The following is a 12,946-nucleotide window of genomic DNA, read 5'->3' as shown; positions in this document are numbered from 1 at the left end:
ATCTTATTAATATGATGTAACATTTTTCTTAGAGTAATTTTTTTCTAACAGTAATTTTTCTTTATAGTTATCCAAAATGGCTCAATTTCCAGTTGAAAGAAAAATTATAATAGGAATTAAAGCTCTCAAATTGTTTTATGAAAGGAAAAAGGAGAGCCTTTCTGCCTAAAAGGAAACTATCAGAACAAATCAGATCACCTATTCATATCAAGAGGCTAATACCTGAGGAGGACATTTATTGGGCACCCAGCATCTGTAAGCTCTTTTTATGTTTGTGTAGTCTGCCACTGGTGGATTTGGATGGGAGTCAGGGTCCTATTTCCCACCAAAAAGGCCAGGCACTTGCTCCTGTTGATTCCTGGCAGCTGGAGTATATGATCTAAGAAGTGCTTATTGGATGCTTCTGCCCGTGACTTTTATCCTGAAATGAATGGACACAGGGAGTTTAGAAACCGTCCTGGTGATGGAGGTGGCAGCAGATTTAGGGTCTGCAGCTGTGGGTAGCAGTGTTAACAGCCAGTTTCCAGTGCCCAGCAACATGGAAGCAACCTCCTAACCAAACGCCTCACATGAAGATATTCAACTGTAGTTCGATCCACCTCGTATCAGTTGCTTTCTGTCAATTTTCCAAGCCTGTTCTCTGGCTTTCCCATCAATTTTGTGAGCCTGTCATACTTTCTTTTAATGCTTATGGTCACAAGAATTGGCAACCAAGAAACCTGACTATTGCAATTCTCTTCTCTAGAAAGCTTCAAGGGAAATTGTGATATTTTATAAAGGAGTTGTAGCACAAGTGGGGTTATTCTGATATATGACTAAGCCTGGATTAATCTCAGAACATAATGACTTTTGTACTTTTATATCAGTTATCCCAAATCCAAATGCCTACAGAGGTCAGGCAGATCAGATAATTAGTGAACAAGCAGATTGCATTTTTTTTGGACTATATTCTACATTTAAGCTACATGTTCAACATATACAACTACTTCACTTCTACAAAGAAACATGCTGGTTTCCAATATTCTTGTTGCACATAACCCTCTCAGTTTACCTATAATTACCCACTTGTGATAGAGATTTGAGTCCAAGAAATATTTCACTTTCCTCTTAACCTTACTATAGGAAACACAATTTTTCAAGTGTGATGCTAAATGGTAACTGCTTCTCAGCCCAAGGGTCAGGGATACAATATGAGTTTTGGGGACTGTGGCAAATTAGAGTTTGTTCCACCAGCCTCTATTCTACTCTGGCAGATTATTCGTTCCCATGCATGTGGCAATTAAAGTCCCAGTGTGGCCAGATCGTCTAGCTTTTTCAGAACAAGCTGAAAATCTGGATTTTTATAGGAAATTTTCAATTTTTAAATGTAGGCAACAAATAAACATTATAACGCAATTTTTAAGAAAGCATAGCTAAAATGTGAGTTGCTTCTCTTATTATCTCTGATACTTGCACTACAGATACAGTGAGATTACAGTTCTTAGAAATTTTTGCATTTCCTTAGAAATAAGGCATTTGTAGCATCATGACACTGTGGAAAGAATGGAAGACCGGAATCTTAAGAATTGAGTGCAGGTATCATTTGGTTGCATCACTTAGTAGAGAAAATTACTTAATTTCCTGTATCCTGAACTTCTGCAGTCAAAACTCTCTTGCTAATAATAACTAACATTTAGTGAGCATTTATTCTGTGCCAGGCACTATGCTGGGCAGTTTATATGACTTGTCTCATTGAATCCTCCAGCAGTTTGCTGAGGTAATTTAACTGTTTTAGTTATGATTGCATTTGTCTACCAATGACAGAAAACCTGACACATGATGTCTTAAGCTACCATGAAGTTTATTTCACTAACATAAAAGGACATTGGAGGTAGATAATCCTGGGCTGGTCCAGCTGCTCCAGCAGGTAACTCAGAGAAGACTTAGGATCTTTCTAGCTTTCTCTTCTGTCATTAATAGCACGTCAATTCTCTGTGTTCATATTATGGCTGCTGCACTTTCAGGTATCATGTCTACTTTCAAAGCAGAGAAAAGAAGGTGTTATGAGTTGAACAGTGTCCCCCAAAAAGACATATTCAAATCCTAACCCCTGGTCCTGTGAATGTCACCTTATTTGAAAAGAGGGTCTTTAAAGATGTTATTAGTTAAGATGAGGCCAAACTGGAGGGTGGTCCTGAATCCAATATGACTTATGAGGACTGGTGTCCTTATAAGAAAGGGAGAATTTGGACTCAGAGACACACACCCAGGGGAGAATGTTTTGTGATGACAGATGCCCAAGGATTGCTGACAAACCACCAGAAACTAGAAAGAGGCTTCCATTTCAGACTTCCAGTCTCCAGAACAGTAGAACAATAAATCTCTGTTGTTTTAAGCCATATAATCTGCAGAACTTTGTTACAACAGCCCTAGCAAACTAAGACAGAAGGGAAGACTAAGGAGGAAAAGGCAATGAATGAGTCACAATGAGTCTGTTCCTACTTAGTAGAAAAGCAATTCTTTCTCAGAAGACTTCCCCAGGGTGGGCCACAGTGGCTCAGCAGGTAAGAGTGCTTTTCCCTGCCATGCCCGAGGGCCCAGGTTTGATTCCCGGTGCCTGCCCATGTTAAAAAAAAAAAAAGAAGACTGCCCCAGTAGACATTTGTTTTCACTATTGGTCAGAACTAGGACTTCATCCTCAGCTACAGGGAAAGCTGGATAGGTGAATATTTTTGAAAGGGCACAATGCTGCCCTAAACAAAAATAAGGTTCTTTTAGTAAAGAAGATGCTTACATTTAATAACAGGCAGAATGGTGTCTGCTGCAGTATCATCAAGATCAAAATAAATACATAGATGAGGAAATGGAAATGAAACATAGGAGGCTGAGTGACTTGCTAAAGATTCCACAGCTAAGAAATGAAAACCTGGTGTGCCAGTTTGAAAGTATTATGTACCCTAGAAAATCCACATTTTAATCCTGATCCAATCTTGAGGGAGTAACCATTTCTTTTAATCCTGATTCAATACTGTAGGCTGGAAACTTTTGATTAGATGATCTCCATGGAGATGTGACACACCCAACTGTGGGTGTGATCTTTGGATTAGATGGACATGTGACTACCCACTCCAGGTGGGTCTTCATTAGTTTACTGGAATCCTTTAAAACATGAAACATTTTGGACAGAGCGAGAAACAACAGAAGCCTCAGAACCAACAGACACTTCACAGCAGAGCTGACACAGATACAGGCACATGATGAACAGAGACACAGAAGTTTGGAGATGCTTGGAGCCTACCAGCCATCATCATGAGATGTTAAGCAAGCCAGAACCTGGAGAAAGCCAAGGGAAGCCAAGAGATGAAAGCCAGCCCTGGAGAAGTAAAGTAAGGAACCCCCACAGAAACAGAGGCTTAAATCAAAGAGCCCAGGAGCAAGGGGCCAACGGGTGCCAGCTATGTGACTTCTCAGATGGCAGGGGTATTCCTGACCCATTGGCTTTTTTTGAATTAACTATCTTTCCCTGGATGCCTTAGTCAGGACGTTTTTCATAGGCTTAGAACTATAAACTTGTAACTTATTAAATTCCCCTTTTTAAAAGCCATTCCAGGTCTGGTATATCACATCCTGGCAGCTTGCAAACTAGAATTTGTGGGATATGAACCCAGAATAATCTAAGTCTAGCATTCAAAGTCCTAACCAGTACACTGTCACTATCTAATCTACTGCCAATCCTAACAGTGAAAATCAAATAACAGAGAGAAGTCACTTTATTTGAGTGCTTGTTTTGAAGCAGGTATTGAATTGAGTACTTCGTATTCATTTTATCACTTAATCCTAACAGCAACCTATGACGCTGGAATCATTTCTGCCATTTTAAAGTTGAAGAACTTGAATCCTGGAGAAGATAAGTGACTCACTCAAACTCACTCAGTTGTAAGTGAAGATACTGATCCAGACCTCTGACCACAAAACCTGTGCTTTATCCATGATGCCAGCCTGAGCTCTGTAAGCAATGAAGTTTTGCATGTGGAGTGTGACACCATAAATGAATGAATATTGGAATTTTTCTCACTAATTAATAAATTAACTAATCAAATGTTTCTGTTACCAAATACAGTGCCAGTTAGTAATCCAGAAGTGGCAATTCAAAGACAAAAATGATAAGATTCCCGCTTTCAAGAATCTTATAACCTTGTAACAGGAGATAAACAAGTGAATGAGTAAATATGAGAAAAAATATGAATGTGTTAGTCTTGAATCTTGTATAAATACTGATTAAGTATAAGAGAAAATGAGTTTGACCAATTAATTATCATCAAGGTTTAATATACCTCTTTATACAGAATAATAGCTACCTGTAAAGCAACTGATGAAATGCAAAAACAAGTCTCAATATCTTATTTAAAGTTTTGCTTGAAAGATGCTTTCCAACATACTGATATACCAACATATTCTATACATCAACAGATAGAATATAAAAGTAGGATCAAACATTCCCATGAAGCAGGGAGGCCAAATTATGATGACAGATTACTCTGGTCACAACTAAGGCTTGCATCTACTGTGCAAAGTTTAAGCCTTAAAAAACACGAAATTTTATTTTCAAAGAAAGAGTATCACCAAAGAACACGGTCTCTATGATTATGCACACACAGGTGTGAGTTAATACTACATTAAGGAAAGAGTGGTAACTGGTAACATCTTGGGGCAGAGAAATAAAAATGTTCAATGGAAAATAAAACAACATCAATTAGAAAAGAGAAAGGGAAGGCAAAGTAAAGGCCATTTGCCATCATCTAACCTCTGTAGCTGCTCAGTTATATCTGTTCTAGATTATCAGAATTCTCTGGCCATGTTCATAAGAAAAATATGTTGAATCTTCAAGAATTTGTGATCTATGCAATTTAAGTGCTTTTGATTAATACGTCAACATTTCTGGGTTAATATTAGCACAAATAGCATAAAAGCATATCAGCTTTTCTGTTAACTACCAATCTGATGGCGTTTCTCAATTTGATCTATCCAAAGCTAAGATGCAATTCCCTAGGAATTCTCTTATTGTCTCCCTATGATCAGAAGGAAGAATCTAGGATTTACTTTCATATCCTGAGTTGTATATAAAAGTACTTACTACTTAACATTCACCTTCTCACTTAACCCTAATTGCAACCCTATGAAGTGCTAAATCAGTATGAGAAAAAACTTCTCATTGTAAATAATGTTTTGGCAGTATATTATCATGAGCTGTGACATATTTGAGATTTCATCCTTCTTGCAAGTTAATAAATTAGCCTGTAACAGTTTCTTGGACACTGGCAGAAGTCACAAAACTCCTGGATCAGAGACAAAGTACTTTACTACTCACAGCACAGCCAGCAACATAGGCATCAGCATATTTGTATCAGTTCCTTTTGCCCTCAAGTTCCACAGGATGGATCCAGATGATATCTACACACTCAATGGGTTATATTGCAAAGGAGGAATCCAGGACCAGTGGCCTAGACTTCTTGAACCAATAGCAAACATTGTGGCAAGCAGTAAACAAGCCCGTCCCCTTTCCCCAAATAGTGAGCAGTTACACTGCAGCCCTGATAGAGTTGCCTTGACTTGTTCAGTTGTCTATGTGACTAGCTACATAAATTGTTCAATATCAAAAGACAGATAATCTTTGCAATCCGGCATAACCAGTAAGAAAGTGTAGGGATCCTCGGGGTCCATGATTACTTTATTTTCTAACAATCCACTCGGGGCTACACATTCTTAATGTACTCAACATTTCACATGAATATGACTCTTTTGGCCACTCTGGTTAATCTAACAGAGGCTTCATTAATTTGCCTCATACAGCACTATCCACAAGACTCCAAGTTGCAGGGTAAACTCATTCATGTCCCCCAGATTCCTGAAATCCCATAAACCATCAGGGTCTACCTTAGAAAGTTAGGGGCTTTCTTCTTAAGTCTCTGTATTGACCCTTTTACTTGGCCTGAGGTATTAATCCAGGTTCAGCAGGATGTGATCGTACAGAATCTTCCTTGACCCTTGTGTGAAGTCTAGGGCAATTCTATCATCAATAACAACCCTGACCAGTGAGCTGAGGCTGACCTGTATGTCCTCTAAGGCTGATCATTTCAGCTAAAGTCAGGGACAAACCTTTTCAAAATGAATGACTCCAAACACAGGGATAACCAACCATAGAGTATATATAAATGAGTGAGTGAGTTGTCACTCTGGAAAGGTCCAATTAATCAAGGTTGATCTCTGCAGGTATTTAAGGCTAAGTCATCTATTGGTGGTGTCTCAAACATCTGAAGGTCTCTTATGACCACACCTAGTATGCAAATTACTGTGAGCTCCGAAGCAGAGAAGTTACTGCCTGGCTTCCACCACTACAAAAAATATAACCCTTATTGACCAAAATTGTTGGGGCCCCCTGTTTTAGTTTCCTGTGCTGCTCACATGAATACCGTATAGTGGGTTGGTTTAAACAATGAGAATATATTAGCTCATGGTTTGGAGGCTTGGAAAAAGTCCAAAACAAGGTGGCAACAAAGCAATGTTTTCTTCCCAAATGCTGGCATTCTGAGGCTGGCTGTTGGCGATCCTCGGTCCTGGGCTCCTCTGACACATGGCAGTGTACTTGGTGACCTTACCTGGCCTCTTCCTTCACTTCAGCATTCCACTGATTTCAACTTCTCTCTACTCCCCATGTGGCTTACTATCCTATCCTTTCGAACTTCATTCAGCTTATAAAGGACTCCAATGATAGTATTAAGACCACCCTGATTGGATTGGGACACACCTTAACTGAAGTAACCTCATCAAAAAATCCTACTTACAATGGGTTCACACCAACAAGAATGGATTACATTCAATGACATGTTTTTCTGGGGCACATAGCTCCAAAAATCACCCCACTCCTCATGTGTGACCTACATCATTCTGCGGGGCTCAGGGTGACAGTGCCTCAAAGTCCCCCCATCTGAAGGAAAGTTACAACAACTAGGGCACCAAGTAGGTTCAGGCATTTGTCTTCCAACCTATTTCCAGGACTTGGCCTGCAGCTACTTTCCCAATTCCTCCTCATTAAATGGCAATAAAGTAGAGGGCCATTTATTTACCAACTGACCATAAAATCTAGTCAACATGTTTTCTACAAATTCCCACGGACTTCCCTCAAGTCCTGTTAATTGGCCAAGAAGGCCCTGGTCTTTCTTATTTAAGAAAGCCATGTCTTCAGCAGCCTATCTTCATCACCAAAAACCATCAAGAAATGTGAAGGGACTGAGATTTACACTATTTGCATGCTAAAAAATTTGCCAATTTAAATTTCCTGATCCTGATATAAGAACAAGACTCCTATGCCAAAGACAAAGGATAATTTGTTACTCACAGCAATTGTAGTGGCTAGAGTATCAGCATTATTTTTTTGTGCTGGTGCTACTGCCTTACAGGCCACCATGAAGAGGACTAGATAATGTCTGCACTCACAGTGAATTGTACAAGAAAGGAACCCTAAGTTTAGGGAACCAGAATCTTTTATAATGTGTAGTAAGTATAATTTCCTTTTCTCTGGTGGATATCATTATCTCTATCAGTTTGCTTTACAAATATGCTGGAAAGGGTGGTTTGAACAAAGGACAGTCAGTACCTCTGCTCTCAAAATGATCAGAACTTCATGTACAGTTGCCACCTAATAGAATCCTGTTTCTTATAGAAATTATCAGAAGCCACTACTAATTCATATTTTGTATGACTTAGGATTGTATTCAGCTTCATACAACAAAATTCTAATTATAGTGTTTAACCAAATGTAATAGTTTTTCTTCTTTTTATTTTTCTTACATGTAACCAGGAGTCTAGAGGTGGCATCCCAGGTCTACTACAGCTATAAATGAAGATATAGAGGACTCAGGTTCCTTCTTTCTGTTCCACCACCCTCACCATGTAACTTTCTGCCCATAACCACAACACGCATCTTCCATATCCACAGAGCACCCATAGTCCAGAAGGGAAAAAAAAGGACAAAAGGCAAAGCACAAACACCATGCTCATCAGAAAAAGAAAGGCTTCTTCTGAAGTTTCATTTCATAGACTTTTCCTCATATCTCATTGGCCAGAATTGTCTATTTCATTAAACAGGATACACTGCCATTCTCAAATCAAGTTGTTTGAAGGAGACAATGGTTATTGGTTAAGCACTGTGCAGTGATTGTCACATATGTTATTAATCAATGAAATGCTGGGTCATTATATAGCCAAAACTAATTGTTTGCATGGCACAATAAAAATAAGTCTGTCATGGCTCCATCACTGTTGAGGATTGAATCATGTGCCCCATAAGGATATGTTTAGGTCTTAGTTTGCATTACTGTTTATATAAACCCATTTGTAAATAAGACTTTTAAAGATGATATTATTAATCAGTTGTGGACTCATTTGTGAATAGATCTTTGAAGATCTATTTAAGATGAAGTCAAAATTGAATCACAGTGGACCTAATCCATATGACTGGTATCCATATAAGCAGAAGAAATTAGGGCACTGTGAGACATCCAAAGTGTCATTTAAGTTAGGTCTTGCATTGTGAAGGGGGGTCCCAGACAGAAAAGGGCAACAGGGGAAGAGAAATTCTAGATAGAGGGAATGGCAGGTACTAAGAAACTAAAAAGTATGAATTGTTTTGGGATTGTCCTTAGTTGGCATTCTAGTTTGCAAGTTGCCAGAATGCAATATCCCAGAAACAGGATAGCTTTTAAAAAGGGGAATTTAACAAGTTGCAAGTTTACAGTTTCAAGACCATGAAAATGTCTAAATTAAGGCAAGGCTATAAGAATGTTCAAAGTAAGGCATCCAGGGAAAGATACTTTGGTTCAAGAAGGCTGATGATATTTGAGGTTTCTCTCTCAACTGGAAAGGCAGATGGCAATGTCTGCTAGTTTTCTCTCCAGGCTTTTCCGGGGGCATTTTCTTTCTTCATCTCCAAATGTCTCTGGCTGTGTGGGCTCTGTTGGTTCTATATCTCTAAAGCTTTTTCCAAAATGGTTCCTTCTTAAAGGGCTCCAGTAAGCAACCCCATTTTGAATCAGTGGAGACACATATCCATGGAAACCATCTAATCAAAAGTTATCAACCACAATTGGATGTGTCATACCTCCATGGAAACAATCAAAAAGACTCCACCCAGCCATAATGAATGAGGATTAAAAGATATGCTTTTCTGGGCTACACAACAGACTCAAACTGGCACAGTTGATGTGTCTGGAGTTTCTAGTGTATGGTTACAGGTGTTAAACATGCACTTGGAAAGATTTCCTTAAATACAGGAGTATTGATTAGACGCAGAAAGTTATTTACATGAAAGTGGGAAAGATGAATCAGAGATCAAATACAAAGTTACTGAAATTATTTAGAAGGAGATACTGAGGGCTTGAACAAAGACCTTGCTAAACATGAAGAAGAGGCAACTCAAAGACAGATTCAGGAGAAAGAACAGGATTTGGTAACTATTTAGACTGGGCTAGATGGATTAGCGTGGGAATGAGAGATCATGAGGAAGGTATTTCAGGCATTTGGATGTTTGGTTTTACCATTAACGGAAAAACGAATCCAAGAAGAAGAGATCTGACAGAAGATAATGGCTTTGTGTTTTGGTCACGTTGACTTTGGGATGACCACAAGTCATCCACCTTCAGACATGCAGTGAGCTAAGCATAAGAGAGAGGTATAGGCTGGAAATTATGACTCACAGTCAACAGCGAACAGTCACTGAGTGGGTTAGACAGCACCAAAAGAGTAAGCTCCAGTGGGAAAAGAGGGTCCGGGACTCTGGAGAGCAATATTTAAGGAAGGAAAAGAAAATGAGCAGTCAGAGACAGCAAGGGATGCCAGAGAAATAAATGGGGGGCAGCAGGTTATAGCCCCAATTTGCCAGACTTTAGCAAAGCTTCCCATTTAAAGACTCATCTGTAGAGTTCTAGTGATAGGTGGAATAGAATGAGGACCAGATCGAAAGAACGTTAAGTCTGGGATAACAAAGAGGAATAACTAAGATATGTACACATAGAGTGATTCAGAGACACTAACAAGTAGATTCTACCAAACGTAGTGTGCATGTAGAATTTTATTTAAATAAAGTGTGCAATAGGTGGATACTGTTTAGAAGATCATGGGCAAACCACTCATCAACAATGAACTATAGAATGATTTGAAAGATTTAATAGGCCTAAGTAATTTAGTAGATAACTTGTAGTTCAAAAATATATTTTCTATTAATAGGTCATTTTTAATGTTGTTAAATAAACGAACAGGTCACATAGCACTTTAAGTTTTCATTGTTTGGTGCTGTTTCAGATTTATGAGTTACATCTTACAGTACTACATAAAAATAGGCACTATGCTTCCAAGGAGAGCAGAATTCAGCCTGAAGCTGTACCATACTCCTCTACCTTTTCTAGTACTTTATAAATTGCAACACAGAACTTAACACAAAGAAATATGCATTTCTTTACGATAGTAACAAGTTTATATGAATAATTTTATAGCAACTAAAATTAAACTATCTGCTGCCGTTGGTAGTAGGGTTCAACTTTTACCATAAGCTAAAGCAATCGATTTCCAAACAGTCCTATTTCTAAATCATCCACTTATGTTTAACAGTTCATTTTATTGAATAATTCCAAAGCACTAAACATCTTCAGGATTGAAAACTTCAATTACAGCAAGAACTAAAATATATATATATATATAGTTTAAGGATAAGGATGATAATTAAATACTCATAAAAAGGTTTTGAGAGAGATGAGTTTGGATATGGTGAATGAAGTTTGGAGCTTATCAGTGGGTTTCAATAACTGATTAGATTTAATGACCTAAAGTTTGTTCTAGATGTGCAGGGACATAATTTTCATGGCCAGCTCTTAACACTAGATCCAACTCTTCTAATGCTGCTATCTTAGGGCAAAATCATTTACTTCTACTGTTCTAAAACTATTATATAATAAATAACAAAGCAAGTTCCTCAAGCAATCAAAACACATGTTCAGACTCTTCTCACAATGTCAAGGCTAGGCTTTTTGGATGAAAACAATAACAACAACAGTAGTAATCATAGTAATCCCTTGTATCCACATAGTTCCTCACTGTTTAAAAAGTTTCCATAGTAATTTTCTTTTCTGACCCTCTCAGTATTTATTCGTATTAGGAATCACTCTGCAAGTAATACTATGCCATTTTACAGATAAAGCAATTCAGCAATTCAAGTCACAAAGTCACACAGGCACTAGAGGTACAATTATGACAAGGTAGACATGGTCCCCCTCTACATAGAGCTCTATTCTAATGGGACATTCAGACAAGTTGTAGGCAACATGGATACTGCCAGGGAGCTGGAGGGGCTATAGGGTGCAAGAGGAGTATGTGAAGGGCACAGAGAAAAGACCAGAAGGAACTCAGGGAAGTCTTGAAGAAAGTAAAGTCTCATTTCTAGACCTTACTAGCTTGGCTCTGGGGAGTAACATTAACATCTATTAAATTAACCTATTCCGGTCTCAGAATCCACCAGTTGATTTTGGATTTGATGGAGCAAAACCTAGAAGCCAATATCATGTAATTAACTTTACCTCTAAACCAATGCTACACACACTGTGGTTTCTGTATTAATTGCATTAGTTACCTGGGGTGCTTGATAAAAATACAAGAAAGGGAGTGACTTTTTTAAATCACTTGGGGGTGGGGGTGGGAGGTGAGGCCCAGGAAAATTGCTGCTTTAAGTATGAACACCTTGGGAATTTAAAGTCTAAGCAAAATAAAAGTCAAGTTTTTCCTAGTGGCTCCAACTGGTCCCCACTTCAGTTAAGGCTTCCTTTTTGATGGGGGTGTGGAAGGGACTGTACGCTGTGGGGGAAATTGCCAATGATATCGTTAAGATAAGCGTTACACTGAAAGACTGGTCAATCTTCCCTCCTGTCCCCCCCCATTTGTATGTAATGCAACTCACTTAGAATAGGTGCTGGATAAGTGTGTGTTGATTCAATGAACACGGGGACACAGGTATTTATCACTTCCTGGAGTTCTGAAAGTCCCTTCTTTTACTCTCTGTTCCAATCTTCCAGTGACCAGCCAGCAGCAGAAGCAATCTAATTAGGCAGGGGCATCTAGAATTTGGAGAAAGACTGAGTTCAAATCTCCAGACGATCAGTTAGGACTTGAGAGGACCAAGTTCCTTAATCTGCTCACATCTAAGAAGAAGGACTTACCTCCAGCGTTGCTGGGAATCTTAAATGTGATAATAGGCATCTATTATTAATAGATGTAAATGAAATATATTATAAATGTAAACGCTTAGAACCATGACTCATTCATAAATGTCTCCTATAAATGCTTATTCAACCCCAGGCAGTGTAGTCTTCCCCTGAACGTTTGTAATAGTTCCCCCTGGGCAGTTCAATACTTCATTGAAATTGTCACCAAAAAACGGAAGGATAAATGAGAAGACCGAGACGAGCAGGTACTGGGGCGGTGGGGGGCGGGGATGGGAGCCAAAGCTCACGAAGGTGGTCGCTCCCTTCCGGCTCGCGGCACGTGGTCGAATCGCGCGGGAGCTTCGCGACTGAGGGGGAGGGGAGCGGCGCGGGACGACGCGGACCGGGTCTAGACCGCCAAGACTACGGTTGGGAAGGTATCGACTGCGCAGGCTCGGGACAGGCACAACCACTGTGCAAAGATCTGAGGGGGGGATTGTCACCAGGATCCTGCCTTTACCTATTTGCAGAGGGAAAATTTGCCTCTTTTTTCTAGTTTTGAGCCTGTACTTGGAGCCGCCTTCCGCAAGCTGTTCAATATCAGAAGGAGTTTTATCCTAAGTCTGAAGCGGCCTTTTCCTGTAGGCATGCCCCTTCCCCCCCCCGCGGTGGCCATCGTGGGCACGTCCCACCTCCCCAAGGCCTCCGTAGGTGGTTTGGTC

At 39.4% G+C, this 12,946-nt stretch overlaps 1 long non-coding RNA gene across 1 annotated transcript; it reads right to left on the bottom strand.

Moving 5' to 3' along the window:
• Positions 1 to 1,834: 1,834 nt before the first annotated feature.
• On the bottom strand, positions 1,835 to 12,932 carry LOC143685088 (uncharacterized). Its single transcript, XR_013176365.1, has 3 exons — positions 12,240 to 12,932; positions 11,981 to 12,137; positions 1,835 to 2,012 (listed from the first exon to the last, which is right to left on the bottom strand). It is a non-coding gene; the product is annotated as an uncharacterized LOC143685088 (long non-coding RNA).
• Positions 12,933 to 12,946: the final 14 nt, after the last annotated feature.

Source organism: Tamandua tetradactyla, chromosome 5, assembly GCF_023851605.1.
Source record: "Tamandua tetradactyla isolate mTamTet1 chromosome 5, mTamTet1.pri, whole genome shotgun sequence".
NCBI classification, from domain to species: Eukaryota; Metazoa; Chordata; class Mammalia; order Pilosa; family Myrmecophagidae; genus Tamandua; species Tamandua tetradactyla.
This window is presented reverse-complemented; position numbering and strand designations above follow the sequence as displayed.